The sequence below is a fragment of the Triturus cristatus genome, chromosome 10 (assembly GCF_964204655.1).
Source record: "Triturus cristatus chromosome 10, aTriCri1.1, whole genome shotgun sequence".
NCBI lineage: Eukaryota > Metazoa > Chordata > Amphibia > Caudata > Salamandridae > Triturus > Triturus cristatus.
In genome coordinates, this window is record NC_140593.1 from 378208005 (window position 1) to 378220071 (window position 12067).

Consider the following 12067-nt stretch of genomic DNA (forward strand, 5'->3'; position numbering starts at 1 on the left):
AGTCATTACTCTTGATAAGACTAACAAACTTCTAGCTGTATGGTCCCCCAAATTCCTCACTTGGTGGGGCAGAATCTTGACCATAGAAATTATGTTCACCCCTAAAATAGATAAACCAATCTCTAAATTCATTTGGCAGGACAAAAAAGCCAGAATTGCCTTGAAAAAACTCAGACTACACAACCCATTGGGGGAGTCACCCTAGCCAATTTCAGGGACTATCAATCCGCTTTTCTGGCAAAACAGGGTTCATATTGGATTCACCCCCCCCTGTGTGAATACACCCCAGTCTAGCTAGAAATAGAGCGGATCCTCCTAAATACCAGTAACCCGGTAACACTACTTACGTCCAACACCAAACACCTCGACAGCTCCAAACATATTTTCTGAAACACAAAATGCTCCCTTTTAAGACTAGATAGAAATCTATCAGTTGGAATTAAACTGTCCAATTTCGCCTCACTTTGGAACAACTCCCACATTAAATATAATAGCAATACGCTGTACCTCCAAACATGGATTGACCATGGTATCTTCTTCCCCCACCAGCTAGGGCCCAGCACGCAACCACTTACCTTCACCGAACTACAAGCAGCATATCATCTACAGCCAATAGAATTTTATATTTTCCTTAACATCAAAGTGGGCATCACAAACTCTAAGTTTCATCCTACCGAATCTTATCCGATAAATTAACAAATCTGGCCACCAAGTTTCCTACCTTTACAAGCTTCTATGCCCCAAATCGTCGCAACTAAACAAGAACCTAACAACCTTTTGGGGAAACCACTCTTCCAAGGCCATTTCAACCACAGACTGGTCCCGCATTTGAAAGTCAGTTACCTACCAAAAAATCTCCCCTGTACTTTTGCAAACTAAATTCTTGCTCCTTTACAGAGCGTTCTGGAAACCAGCCCACTTACACTCATTGAAGATCCTAGACAACCCTACGTGTTGGAATTGTAAAGAAGAGGTTGGGGATATTGCTCATCTCGTCCTACACTGCAAGGTCCTCTCACAATTTTGGGATAAGGTTTTCTCCTACCTATCACACCTATTCAAATGCCACCCAAAAAAAGAATTTGCATTTCTCATTAAAGGGTTTCTCGACAGTAATGTAACCAACCCCGCAGAAAATGCCTTGCTTGACCTACTACTCACATCTGCAATCAAAATAGTCCTATCCAGCTGGAAAAATACATACAAAGTCTCCTTTAACACTTGCATAAAATGGGTCACTCACATTAGAAGTGCTGCCAACATTTCTCTTCAGCACTCACCTTGGAAGTCTACCCCAAAACCCATTTGGGTCACCCTAGACAATTACTTTGCCACGAAAAAACCTCCTTAGAAACACAACCGTGCTTTACACTCCTTCAAAATCAAATCTTTGCAAAGACCTTTCGCTCTCATCTACTGAATGCGCCCCCCTGGACCTATATCGCTCTCATCTCTACCTCACCTACTTCAAGTCCCCATGCACCTACGTGTCTATATTATGTCCCGGCGCAACTTATCCATACGATAATCGAACTGCCGTAAACAAATTGGTGCTTAACTCTCTACCATGCTTGTCTATACCTCTGCCTTTTGAATACACACCATTGCCTTAATAATCAAGGTCTACCTCAAAGGCTCACAGCTTTCACAAATGCCTACCAAACCCCATTGTTAATGCGTCCGCAGTAATCAAGACTACCACCAATGGACCCGCCCCTGTTTAATGGGCATGCATAGACAAGTTCCTGCACCCCCTTTTCTTCTATTTGGCTTTTCTTTCCCCTTTTTAATTTTTGGGGGCCTTTGTTCTCTGTACATAATCTGAATATTTATCATATGTTCTCCATTAAGTATGCATGGTACTGTACTGTATCATTGTTTTATTATTTCATACTTCTTGTATCTCAATCTAAAACCCAATAAAAAAGTTTTGAAATCACAACGTCCCTGAGCTTCACCCTCTCAGAGAGGGGGTTGTAGCCCGTACTACGACTAGGTTCGTAGTGCGTGGAGATCCCCTAAGATGAAGCATGCCACCTTCAGCTGGGTGAGGGGGATCGTCCTAAGAAAGGGATACCCCAACACTTTATTATTGTACTAGACCCAGGGGCCTTCTATTGTGTCTTCTGGTTGTATAGTGGGGAATCGGCCCTTGTTGGTTTTTAAAATTCATCTGGTCCACTTTTTGTGTGAATTATATTATTGACAAATGAAGATCACACAAAGAATCTCCACAGTTTTGACACTGACTCGAAACTGGCATCCACACTGGACAGGACTTGAACAACACTGGCACACCTAGCAGGCCATCACTAGGACAAAGAACAGACAGCTAGGAGGAGGAAGCATTGCTGCCACGTGATGGCTCAACTCATCCTCATTGCGAAGCTGTGAAGACATTTAGACCTTTCTCTATTACCCTTCTATATCTGAACAGTGCTGACATCACTTCCAATGGTGGAAGTTGTTCATATAGCTATTTTGATGGAGGTCATCTAACAGAATCCTTGGCTAAAATGGATATGTTGCCTGGTTTCTCTGACACTCAGACCAGGCAAACGACCTTTACAACGCAGTTGTTACACCACAGTACGTTTACATCACGGTCATTACAACGCAAGTCATTACAACGACTTGCGCTGGATGGCGCTATACACTAAGGAATAGTATGATTTACTATTCCAAGACCTTCCCTACTGTTACGTAAGCTGGAGTTGGAATAGTAAATCATACTATTCCTTTATCCAGCACACTTCAGCGCAAGTCATTGTAACGACTTGCGTTGTAATAACTGCGATGTAACGTACCGCAATGTAATGACCGCGTTGTAACGTCACATATTCCTCAGACCATGCATGCAGAGCACGGGCGCATACTACTGTGTCTCTGTATCATCAGAAAAAAGCCTCCACGTTCCACCTCTCGATCATCCTCTGGGCTGGGGAGAATGGCCCTGCACAATAGTATCTGGTTGGATGTTGTGTCATCATAAAACACAACTGGGGAACTGTCATTTCTATCGGCTTGGAGTCTAGCATCCCACTAGTTAAACATTGCAGGTTCAGGATCTGGTGTCCCATGTAACCTGAACATTGGATTTTGGGACGATGTGATTTCTAACTGAATTGTATCTAACACCGCAGTATAAACAGGATTAGAAAAGTGCAGGCATTTGCTCAAGGGCTTCCAGGTGACCAGAACCGTACATTGTGAGAGATGTAGCTCAATTAATCCTGAGCCAATAATTGAAATGGTTAAGAAAAGCAACTAACGACTTCCGATCCATCATAGCTGCTAAGTTTTACAGGTCCATGCATGATTATTTAGGCCAGACACGTTTTTTGCCTCATAATTCTAGGGCGTGTAGTTTTATTTAACTCAGTTTAAAACCAGAATACTAAGAAAAACCGAGACTGCCCTACCTAATGATGCATGGACCTGGGAAACTTGGCAGCTATGAGCCATTTGCCACCAAAGTCAAATTCACCTAAATCACGGGTCTTGACATGAAGTCAATTTGGACACATATAAATAATCTAAATGGCGTAAATATTGTAGCCTTATGGCCCACTCGCGAGAGCTATACCGCTTGTTAAAGGGCCTGAACCAGAGTGTGGCATGGGATCACAATGAGATAGCAGGCCTTTAACAACCAGTATAGCTTGAGGCAGAAGGGCAGTAAGGCTATTAGAGCATTCCACTCACTGAGAGGAAAAAGGGGAAAAGAGAAAGACAAACATTGGAATGTTGGAGCCCGATACCTGTACTGGCCATTATTAGCCCTAAGCACTTTATTCTCTTTAATGGAGCTCACAACATTTTAATGTTCTAAATGTAATTGTTTAGCTCAAGAAATGTTCGCTGACTTTCGGTTTATGAAAATGGTGGACTCAGTGATTCAAGATGAAAATTGTTCTGGGAAGAGTTTTTGTTGTGCACAAAAAGGGTGCATGTTTAGAGAGATAGAAAAAGGGGTATATGGTGCATATCACTGAAATCCTGTCGCTCCAAAAAATGAGCGCCGTTTACAGTCGATTGTATTTGCTTCAAAGTAACATTTCAGATTCCAGATAATAGCTCAAAGTTTGTGTTTATTCCAATAACAGTTCCTGAGTTTATTCATGTGTAAATATGGGATTCAAGAGCAGTTTATAAAAAACATGAGCTTAGTTTTTGAATTACATTTCTGATATTTTGAGTTAGAACATCTTCTTAAACTACCAAGAGTTGTTTATCACTGCAGTGAATGTCTCCTGTGCTCACTTTGAGGAAACTATTGCATTCTGCTGCATGCACCTATTTGTAAATATTTATTTTCAGTTACCACAGGTGGGTGTACTGTTTTTTTTGGGTTTTTTTAAATGTAACTTCACTGGCGTTTCCTCAGCAGTATATAGTGAAATTGAATGTTGTGATTTTAAAGATAAAAACAAAAAAATATTAGAAAAGCACACTGTTGACGCCTGTATAAATAAAACGCAACAAAATAACAAGTAGTCTATTTTGCTTTAGAGCAGAAATGCTGCAAAATGAACAGCAATTAATTGTTAGAGGTACTGGTGGTGCTACGCGAGACAGAAGCAGTAGTTGAGATAGAGAGAGAGACAATGGGATGGAAGGGCGATAGGAGATAGACCTGTAAGATGCATAAAAGCCATCACACTTGAATACTTTCAAACTTCTGTTCAGTGGCAGCTCCTCCGCAATGGCGGAGGAGCGTCGTCTCACTGCTTTTGAGCAGTGTAAAGGAAAGGAAATATAAAATGATAATTTGTAGTTATTATCATTTTATGTTTCTGTTGTGGACGCGCAGGTTGGCAGGACTGCTCTGCTCACGGAGCAGGGCAGGAATGGTTTACCCACTCCTAAGTGCACAATGACTGTTTGGTCGGCCCTATCGGGCTGCCCAAACCAGTCATGCTCAATTTCCCTGTTCTCCATGCAGGTTGCATTACAGCCTGCATGGAGAACAAGCCCAGGCCCTCATTCTCTGGTTGAGCGTTGAACCAGGGTGCTAAAAACCAATCATAATGGTGCAATAGTGTTGTGATTGGTCACGAGAGCCTGGGTGTTTACCAATCATTGGTCAGGGGAGCTTCCTTCCTGGCTTCCAGTCCCACAAGGAGAGCAGGAGCAAGAAGCAGAGACGGGGGACCCAGCATCAGCGGCAAGGTAAGTGTATATATATATATTTTTTTATATATATTTACATTGTTCAACCCCCCAGCTCACCCCCCACCCACGAGTCATGCCGGCCGCCACTGCTACTGTTGCAGGTGTATATTTGCAGGTGCTTGCAACAGGCCACCTAGATAAAAGTTGAAAAAAGGCGTCTATCCCAATCAACACAGCACAACTGAAATCAGTAAAGGACTACTGTCAATAAAGACCACTGGTCAGGAACTGTCAGTATCAGAAGAGGGACTACTACTGGAAGGATCCTCCATTGTCTTGCCAAGTTTGATGCATCACAATAACAGCTAGGTTGTCACCAACGACTGGTCAAGAGTAAAACATTAAGGTGGGAATTAAAGTTTCAGTGGGAAGAAGTGCAGGGTGAGGAACAACTAGTTGATGCCTCAAATGTCAAGTTGAAGGCTAATGTGAGAGACTAGCCTCCACGGACTCTTAAGACCTCAGTCAAACACTCTAGGGGAAGGTCAGTGCTAATATTAGCAATACTTCTTAGGTGCTCCAGCAACATGTCAAAGTGGAAGATTTCCCTTGATCTCCTGAAGGTGAAGTGATTCAAACATCTTCATGAGAAGACGCATTGTGGAAGATGGAGGAAATCTTGGCCACCCATGGGATTCCTGATGAGATTAAAACGGTGACGCTCCTTTCAAAGATGCCATCGGGTATCACAACATCATGCTTCAGTTGTCTCAATGGGGTCATGGATGAGAAATGCAAGTAGTAACAAGAGGAATGTGTACCATAGAAGCAGAGAAGGAGGACATGAAGCTAGCCATGTGTAGGTATTCAGAAAACGCAGGATCACATCACATATGTGCACATGGTAATTACCAGTTACTCTGCTCTGAAAGCAATACATATTAGGCAAACACCCAAGCTATGGGGCATGAACTACCTCTCTGCGGCATTGGTACAGTAAGAAAAAAGAAGAACAATTACAAAATGAGACAAAGCATGGTGGTCACCAGTTGGACTCAGGAACTGGTAACCTGGTGCTCGACTGGAACTGACATCACAAAACAGGAAGAAATTACTTTCGAAAAGACATTTGATGGAGCGAACTACTACATCCCAAATTCAGGGAACAGGAAACCGCATACACCTGCCTAGACATATGACAACATGCATAGGTCATGGGTACCAGATATGGCCTGACCTCCCCATGTCAAGTCCAAGATTCAAGAAGTATTTAACCTCATTTAGTTAATCATGCAGAACAAGAGTTTGTTTAATCTCTCTAAACAGGGAGCGTGGTGTTCTATCTTGTGGCCCTGCAAGGTAAAAGTCCTTTTAAGGCACTCATTTAGAGGGCTGCGCAAATTGGAAACGTCCAAAGTCTCTCTGATCTATTTATGAATATTAAGAATATAGCAGCAAACCCACTTTTGCGGTGCAGTTTTACTGTATCGAAGGACAGAAAAACATCTGGTATTACTAGTATCAAAAGGCTTATGCTAATTGTCATGGGAGGGGTACACTGGTAGCATGTCAACACCGGTTCTCCCACTGCATCATGGTAGATTTAGTTCAGTGTTTCCTAAATACTTAAAAGTAGAAAACTGTCATCATTAGTGGCGGAGTTAGGGCTTGCATTTTCGAAATGTGTTTCTGGGTTGATACTAGTTTTCAGCAGAAAGTAACAAGAAGTTTTGAAGGTGCTTGAAGATGTGCTTATAGTTTATCAGATAAAGCACCACTACTCAGTGGCCTAGTGTGAGGTGGGCAGAGGGGCAGCTACACTGGGCGCAAACTTTTTAGGAGCATTCTTAAGGGTGCAAAATTTTAAAAGAAAAGTGCAAGGATACTTGCCTGCCCCGGGCGCTGGCAACCCACCCTATGCCTCTGCCACTACTAAGCATGTAGGTGCATCCCATGGCCTGTCAACGAAATGATTCCTGGGGGAATCTGACCATCAAGGGACGAGAGCACGTTAACTGCTTGATTAGAGGAGTGCTTGAAGGACATTTCTAGATGGATAAACAGTAATTGCTGAAATTAAATGCAGACAAGACGGAGGTCCTGTTTTTTAGTCAGGCTCACCGCCGGTCCCGGTGAAGACTGCAAGAAACCTAGGCATCAAGTGGGAAACGGATTTATCTTTTACGGCTCAAGTACGTCAAATCTCTTCAGTGTGCTTTGGGAAGTTGAGAATCATAAGGAAAAGGAAATTCCGATACTTACTGCCGGAGGACAGCCGCAGGATCATAGCCCATGCGCTGGTGACTTCTCAATTGAACTACGCCAACAGTCTATATCTGGGGCTATCAGCCTACTTGATTTATGGACTACAGATAGTTCAGAACGCGGCAGCATAACAAACTCGACGGGTCCCTTTCCGCCATCATATTTCCCCACAATTGAGACAGTTACACTGGCTCCCGGTAGCTAAGAGGATAGATTTCAAGGCACTGACCTTATCCTTCAAAGCCATCGGTAACATGGCCCCAGGTTACCTTAAGCTTAGGCTCAGCCCGTATTGTCAGGAACAGACTCTGAGATCTAACTACCAGCATCTGCTCTGTGTCCCTCGCTATGTTGTCACGACAGGGGGGAAGGTCTTTCGCGGTCAGGACCGCTAGACTGTGGAACTCTCTGCCACCTCATTTGCACCAGATAGAGTCAGAACAAGAGTACAGGGAGACCTTAAAAACCTGGCTCTTTAGTCAAGGGTAGCTCTACAGGCTGGTTAGTCCTCTTCTGCAATTTCCGCATAGCGCTGGGACACCACTATTTGAGGTAGGTGTGCGCTCTATAAATGTTTATTGATTGATTGATGAACTGCATGTCTGCAGCAGTTCTGCTATTGAATTATGCTGGACGCAGTTCACAGTATTTTTTAATTTCTCTGAAGTGGAAAAGTGTTTGCAGCTAGTGCTGGCATTTCTGAACAAGTGATTCTGGGTTACTACCCGTCATTAGCAGAAAGTAGCAAGTAAGTACGAGAGTGCTTAAAATGCTGCTTGTAATGTATCCGTTAAAAACCACTCCAGAGCATGCAAGTGCATTGCATGGCTTGTCAGCCATATGCCTCCCTGAGGATCTCAACAAATCAGAGGAAAAGAGAGCACACTGAAAGCATATCAGCACAAGTCTTCCCACTGCATTATGGAAGAAGCAGCGCATGGTGTTTTTGAATTACTCATAAATAGTAGAGTCTGCGACCTGTGTGGGAGCAGCCAGTGCTTGCATTTCTGGACACGTTTTCTGGGTTGTTACCCGTCTTCAGCAGAAAGGATTGTGGGAGCTTGAAATGCCGCTTGGAGTATTTCAAGCAAAGTACCACTCCAGCGCATGTAGGTGCAATCCATGATTTGTCAACTAAGTGACTCCTGAAGGAGCCTAACAATCAAAGGGAGAGGGAACACATTGCCAGCAAGTCAGCACCCTTTCTCCCATTGCATTATGGTAGATGCAGGTCATAGAATTTTTTAATTGCTCACAGGTAGAAAAGCATTTGCCACCAGTGTGAGTGCACCATGTGCTTGCATTTCTAGACAAGTGTTTCTGGGTATTCGCCTGTCTCCAACAGAAATTACTAGGTAGGTTTATTGGAGCTTGAAATGCCATTTATAGCACATACAATAAAGTACCACTCCAAAGCATGCACCTGCATCTCATGGCTCATCAACCATATGGCTCCTGGAACTACAAAACCATCAAAAAAGGAAGGGGCATACTGCCAGCAAGTTAGCACTAGTTCCTAGTTTGCATAGGAGCAGTTCATAGTGTTTTTGAATTACTCACAAGTAGAAAAGTGTTTGTCACCAATTAAGGGAAAGCCAGTACTTGTGTTTCAGACATGTTTCTGGGTTGAGATCAGTCTTCAGCAGAAAGTAACAGGTTGGTATGGGATGTGCTTGAAATGCCACTTGAAGTATATCGGGAAACGTGTGACTCCAAATCAAGCAGATGTGTCCCATGGTCAGCTGATTGACCCCCTGAAAAGCCTAACAAGCAATGGGGAACGGAGCACGCTCCTACGCAAGTCAACACACATTTTTCCATTGCATAATGTGAGAAGCAGTTCATGATGTCTTTGAATTATGAATTATGCATCAGTAGAATTGTTTTCCACAAGTATGGGCGTAGCCTGCGCTTGCACTGTAGAAACATCTTCTGGGTTGTTGCCCATCTTCAGCAGAAAGTAAAGCATCGGTTTTTGGGTGCCTGAAATGTTTCTTGTAGTATATCCGGTAAGGTATCACTCCAAAGCATGCAGGACCATCCCATGACTAATCAATCAACGGATTACCTGAAGATCCGACCAATCAAAGGAGGAGGAACACACTGCCAGCAAGTCAGCGCTCGTTCTCCCATGGCATTATGGTAGATGCAGTTCATAGGGTTTTTGAATTACTCATATGTAAAAAAAAAAAAGTGTTTGCTACCTGGGTGGGTACAGCCAATGCTTGCATTTATGGATACATTTATGAGTTGTTGCCCGTCTTTAGCAGAAAGTACCAGGTAGGTTGGGTACATGAAATGCTGTTTATAGTTTGCGAGGTACAACATAAATATGCATCCTGTGGCTCATTACCAAATGACTCACGGGGAAACCTAACAATCAGGAGAGAAGGTAACACATTGCTAGCGGGTTAGCACCAGTTCTCCCAATGTACTATGGTAGGTGTAGTCCACATTAGTTTTAGATATTCAGAAGTAGAAACTTTTTTGATACAAGAGTGGGCACAACCAGTGCCAGAATTTCTTCATGTGTTTCTGGTTTGTTGCCCATCATCAGAAGTAGCAGATAGGTTTGGGCATGCGTGAAATGCCATTTGCAATATATCAGGTAGAGTGCCTCTCCAATGCATGCAGGGCAGGTTTACGGTAAAATTGCCAATCGGGCCAGTCTATTATCAATCACTGCCTTTTGCAATTCACTCTAGCTCCATTATTTTAAAGAGGTCCTCGTAGATTTAGGCTCCTTAGTTTAACTGCCATCAGAAAAAGCTTTACATTTGGAGGCAACGTCAGATATTTGGACCATTAACTTAAACTCTGCAGTGAACGAGAGCTTGTGCTGTTACTTTGGCTGCAATGAATGGTAAGTGTCATGACTGTCGCTTTGTTGTGGGCTTCTAAGAAATCTGAATAGCTCCTGCCCCACCTGGTAAAGATGGTTTAACCGTAGTGGTTATCATACCACTCTCCATCTTTCATGCCCTGTCTTTTTGACCATCCAAACTCCTTATTTTCTTTGAAATTTTCTCAGAAGTATATTGAATTGAGTCGAACTGGTCTGCTGGACCCTCTTGTTTTCAGGACCACGTGTTTGGCACGCGCCATCAAGCTGTTATGAAATCACAGAGTCTATCCAGCAAGGAAACACATAAGTAGACCAGGAAAGGGGTGAATTCTGAATGTTGTCTTTGGTCTTTCCTGTCCCCAGTCAGAGTTTCAGGAACATCTCGGGAATTTGCCTTTTGGTACACGTAGGTGGGCATGAGTGATGCTGATAGCTTCTGGAAAGAGATAACCAAGATACAAACCTTTTGTTTTCTTTTCCCTGATGGTGTTCTCTTATTTGCTTCATGTCTCCATCAACAATGCCAGAAACATGAACTACCAATCGCTCCGTTCGGTCTCAATCTAGCCCATCACAGTGTAAAGATCAGGACTACGTTGACACTCCTCTGTCCTGTCTTTTGACAAATGGATGGTCCACCACTTTGCCTGCATTTCCAACTGACCCACAACAGAGGCAGAGGGAGTAACTGGGAATCACACTCGGTTGACAGCTTCCGTTGAAATGCACCTCTGAAAGGTTTAAAGGCCTAATCCTTGCCCTCTAATATGATTTCCTGGTTCTACAGTGCCAAACTTACCATACCCATTAACTTGCCTCACAGTGAGCCCATGTCCCACTGACCAGTTACTCTTCCGTGAATCAAAGGCACAGAGGATGCTCTCCTACCATTCCTCCATTGCGGGTGTGTCCACCTCTAGACTCAGGAATAAACAATCCACATCGCCTGTCTGGTGTTGCAGTTCTAAACTCCAAATGGGCTTCCAGGCGCTGTGCTTCCAAGATGGAACCCACAGGCCTCCAATTTATGTACCACTCAAGGGCACACATATAACACAGCACGCACACACAAAAGCATCATGTGCAGCCTTGCGCTACATACAGTTATAATGTAGGCCAAGGGTGAGTTAAGTACACAGTGGTAGGACTTTGTGTGAGTGAGCAGGCAGGTGCCACTCCAGTGATACAGGTAAAAGGGTCTAGTCACACTACTGACTTATGAGAAACAAAACTGGTATGCTGCCACAAGCGCGATAGTGTCACTCCTGGCAAGGGTAGTAGCCGCAACCACTATGAGGGTAGTACTTAGTGCACCCCTTTCGGTCTAACAAGACTGAATTACTATGAGACAGGTCTAAGTAATGGCGTACATGCATGATCTGTGTTCGCCCATGGGGAAACATCAGTACCAGTGGTCCAGGTATCCATGAATCTGGAGCATTAAGGGTAGGTTACACGTCCTTTACCATGCAGGGGACTGTTCTGTCCTAACACGTTTAAAAGCTGTTAATCATGACAGCACTCGCCTGCCCCTACTGCTTGTCCGTGACTGCTGACATTGGGCCGCAAGATATTCTGCAGCAGTGTCAGACCTAGAGAGTTAAGTTGGAAGGGCGTGTGTGAGTATGCATTAAAGTGGGTGTGTTTTTGCATGAGTGCATGTAATTATGAAATGGATGTTAGGGTGCATATATTGGAGCAATTGAGCGCTGGTATGTTCAGAGGGCTCACACAGGCCTAATGATGCCTATACTTGAAATCCTGTAGACATTGCTTAGGATATTTTAGCTATCCCAAGCATAATAATGGCTCATACTTTACATATAGTGGGCATTTGTAGTG